Genomic DNA, 4,741 nt, shown 5'->3' with positions numbered 1-4,741 from the left:
GAAACCAATTAAGGCCGACATATGCGCGTACGTATCTCATTCTTGAGAATTCATGTCAAACATAGTTCAAATACAAAAGGAAACATTAATAAGGGATAAATGGGTGACCTAGTCCAACAAAGGTCACCTCATCTCATTCATGAGAATTCAGGTAAGACGTAATTTTATAAGAACAAAACATAAGAAGATTACAAATAAATGGCGTTCTTACAACGAAAGAAAAAAAACTCAAAATCTTTAAATATGATAACTCTTGATAGCATTTGAGTCGATTATCAACTTCAGATGAATGTATATGTTTGTAAAGACCCTCAAAATAAAATATGATGAACAAGATCCTCATGAGTTTTAAGAGATAATAAATTGTTAATAAGAAAACAACTTGTAATAGTTTGTTTAAATAGGTTTGAGGTCAAACGTCAAAGGACGACCAAGACGTCCAAAAACTAGCCTTTGGTGTGCTAGTGTGACCTCTTATGTTTTCCTAGTTTCTATGGGTTTTTTGGAGTAAAATAATTAGTGGGGGTGACCCTAGCACCGATATGGACATTTTTAGAATCAAAACATTCGGGTAGGACCTCCCAAGGACCACCCTAAGGGTCCTCGAGGAGGACCCAAAAGATTGGACAAGAAGCTGCCTTGGCAACGTTGGGTAGTTGCTCTAGGAAATGGTTCCACGTCGCGGAGCAGTTCCCCCCAAGGAAAAGTTCTGCCTTCGCGTCGCAGTCTCCTCATTACCACCCTCCTATTTTTGTAAAGTCATGGAACACCTCCGCGTTGCAAACTTGTTCGACGATGTCACCTTCTTCATTTAAAGTCAACTTGGATGATTATTTTTAATTCCAAATGGTGTAGGGTATTTTGGGATCTTTGGGAATTTTTTATAAACGGTTTTTATGCCATTTTTGCCCGTCTTCCCATATCAAAACACAATTACCAAATGAGAAACCAAAAATTCAAAACCTTCTTCTCTTCCAAAATTTTCTCCAAAAACTCCATTGGTGGCCAAGCTCAATCTCAAGATAGAAGATGTATTTTCATTTGATTTCTTCTCTTATTTGATGGGTCTTCAATAAATAAGGTATGGTAACTCTTGATTCTTGAATAATCTTTCATTCAAGGAGTTCTATCTAAGATTTTTAAAAGTGATCCAAAGACCAAAATTCCCTATTTCAATCTAAGCATGGTTCTTTGTTAAACGATTTTCAATGTCATTCTAGTAATGAATAAATGTTGAATTTGTGTTGTTATGATGTTTTCCTATGGAATTTATGAATATCTCATGATCATCCTATTTCTCAAAATTGGCCTATAATGTGGGTCTTTGTGAATATGATTTTATGTGAATGAATTGTACTTGAATTGGATTATATTGTTAGATTTGATTTCTATATATATCCATTAACTAAGAATTGTGGAGGATTGATCTCTGTTTATCATCTCTTGGAGAATTGGTAAGTGACATAATCTCTAGTCTACAGTATAAGAATTGATGTTGTGTGGTATGGTCCACTTATGGTGGCAGTGTTTATGCCTCGTCTTTCTTTGCATCTTGTGATCATGCACTTGATAGAAATAGATGTAAAGTGAATTTTTGATTATGATACATATGCTTTTAAATTTGTGCTATGGAGGTTATGTAAAGAGATACTCAATGTTTGCCTGATGTTAAAGTATGTTGATGAGGAGGAGTATAATGTGAATGATCATGTTAGAGATAAGGTGCAGTCTACTTGGTTGATTATGTTAAGTACTATGTTAGAATGACCTCTACCTATATTACCCCTATATGAATTTGTGATCTTAAGCATGTTAAGAGTTTATCTATTCAAATGTGGAATGTGCTCTCGTCTTCTATCATAAAATATGGTTTGTGGTCAAGAATCCCTACAATGATCTATATGTGAGTTTTTCATGACTTGAGGGATATTATGAATGTGTTGTGATACTCTGAGGGGAAGTTTCCTTTGATACCAATATGGTTGCTATTATGTAATTATGAGGACCAATATGTACACACACACATCCCATGCATCACTATGAGTATGATATATTTAGGGTGTTGATTGAAATGATAATTCTCATATGCACCTTTATATCTTCTTGTGCATGAAAAATATATGATTAGTGAATTATGAACATGTGTTGTCTAAAGGTATCTATGTGAAAGGCTTTCTCACATATGTATACACATACATGAATGTACGAATGAATAAGGTTTATGATAATCTAGTGAAAGTGGGTCTCTTGAAAGGTTTCCTCAATTGTACTGTAGACTAGACTATGTTATGAATATGTTAGGATTATGTGAAAGGACATTCTCACGTAATGTAGGTTCTATGATGAAAGGTCATTCTCATCTTAGTAACCTTTGAGCTATAGGAAATATGAGGGATTAAGTCCCTAAAACCTATTTTATGAAGGCTTAACATCTAGCAAGTCTATCTTCCCACAACAGGACCTTCACGTTTAGTAAGTCCGGGTTCCAAACATAGATGTTGTTGCATGAGATGGAAACCTCCACATCTATCAAGTCAAGGTTTCTAGTAATAATATCCTTATTCCATAAATATGTGACCCTGTAGGTCTTAGCATAGTGGATCCACTAGATAGCTATTATGTATGAAGGCCCTACCTTGGCAAGATATACCCTCTCTTTTCGGTGTGGGAATAGAACACCAGATTCCATTTGTCTCATCCGAAAGTTAAGAAATAAACTAAGATAACGATATGAACTCTAGTCATGAGTCCTTGACAAGTTTACTTAGTATAGGTAGGACTATGGACCATACCGATGCATTGCACAAGTGGAAAAAGAGGATTGGATTAAAGTCTCTATGAAAGAAAGACTTATGTTAATGTATGATTAGTATGAATACATGTTAAGGTTGACTTTGCTTATACCCAAGATATGAAGTATGATTATCCATGTGAGTTACATTTATGACTTCTTAATAGGTTTGCTTATTATATGTGGAGGAGTAGGACTCATGTGTACATTGCAGAAGTGAACTTGTGAATGGGTTGTGAGGGTGGTTTACCTATGATATAACAAAATAGGTTGTTACTAATAGGTGTGAATGAAGGAGTTTATATGTGAACATTAATGAAGTATGTTGGTGTCCTTTCTAATGAAAATGAACATGTTATGACTTGTCTAATAGTATGTGTCTAGTCTAGGGTGGCTTCCTAGGATCCCTTAGTGTGAGTAGAATTATGGGATGCTACTTGCACATTGAACTAGTGTTATTTGGGGGTTGTACGAGGTGATGGTTTTTTTGTAAAGATTATGACTTATGATGTTTTTATGACTTTATTAATATATATGGTTGTATTGATGAAGCATACATATGAAAGATTATCCTTGGTGACCTTAAGGTGATACATTGTACTAAGTATTATTTAAGGTTTGCTTAAGGAAAGGAGTTAAGCTAAAAAGGTTAGTAATGTATGGTGTGAATTAAATATACCTCAATTGTGATAAATGGCTTCCATATGTATGATGATGTATGTGATCTATTCTGTGCCTATTTTGTCCATGTTCATGAAGTTTTGTAAAAAGGCATAATGCATGGTTTCCAAGGTCCCCTTAATGAATGTTTTTGCATGGTTATCATACTTAGTGCATTATTGAACTAACACCATTCTTCTTAATATTTTTACACTAAGTGTAGGTGGCGGCGACTTATGGACCTTTCATAGAATAAAGAGGATTACTATTCCCAAGTTCGGGTGTGTCCTTACAAATTCAAGGACCATTTTGTCAAGAGTTCTCTATAAATTTCATTTACTAGATAGTAGATGCTTTTGTATCATAAGGGTCGTGTCCCTATTGTGTTATAGTCGTGTTGTAAGATGACTACATTAAAACTTAGTACTTCCATTGTATTTTAAAAAGGTTTTAAACTAGATGGATTTTAGTCTTGTGTTATCGTATGGAAAAGATTTAAATTTCTGCTATTTTATGTATATACGATGAAAGATGTCTAAGAGCTTGTATATGACCTCCGAAAGTTCGAGTACACCATATGACGCCTAGGGGGTACTCCCTGGTCGTTACATTTTTACCATGATATGTGATCAAGCAAATGCATAAATGCGTTTTCTAAGCAAATTGATGAGTTCTCTTTTGCGAGATTTTCTCAGATGGACCCTGATTTTGACTTGTATAACACAATCATTCGTTTCCAGATTTACAGTTTTGTCTCATTTAGATTTGGTTTATTTTGAGTCTCGAATTGTTTCATGTCTTTGATAAGGTGTTTGGATATCGTGATCTCCTCATCATACTTTTCAAACTCACCTTCATCTACCTCATTTTGTTCATTCAACTTGTAACATGACATGAAATTGAAAAGTTTTAAGAAAAATATTTTGACTGAAACAAAAAAAAAGACTTTTAGATAGAAAAACTAAAGCATGTGAAATTAATTTTCACAATAGAAAAACTTTCATTGAGAACAAGGAAATATGAACTTTGTCAATGACCATGAGACATTTTACCTTTTTCAAAATGTTACAAGGGAAATTAGAACTTAATTAATTAAAATGACATTAAAAAGTGGATTTCGGGCCTCATTCGTACTACCACCGATTTTAGAATAACATAAAATTCATCATTGTCTATCAAGATGAGCAAGGAATAAAGAACATAGTGGAAGTACAATTAAGAACTTGCTCCATTAGCTCGGTGTCTGGTTTGCCTGATATATTGTTCACACTGGGTATGTCATGGCCCGAG

The 4,741-nt window shown here is 34.3% G+C and overlaps 1 long non-coding RNA gene across 1 annotated transcript; it reads left to right on the top strand.

Moving 5' to 3' along the window:
- Positions 1-635: 635 nt before the first annotated feature.
- On the top strand, positions 636-3,960 carry LOC109119504 (uncharacterized). The gene is made up of 2 exons (XR_002026705.2): positions 636-1,081; positions 3,675-3,960. It is a non-coding gene; the product is annotated as an uncharacterized lncRNA (long non-coding RNA).
- The last annotated feature ends 781 nt before the right edge of the window (positions 3,961-4,741 follow it).

The sequence above is a fragment of the Solanum lycopersicum genome, chromosome 2 (genome assembly GCF_036512215.1).
Source record: "Solanum lycopersicum chromosome 2, SLM_r2.1".
Classification (NCBI taxonomy): domain Eukaryota; kingdom Viridiplantae; phylum Streptophyta; class Magnoliopsida; order Solanales; family Solanaceae; genus Solanum; species Solanum lycopersicum.
Note: the sequence above shows the minus strand (reverse complement) of the source record. Positions and strands in the feature narration are given on the sequence as shown.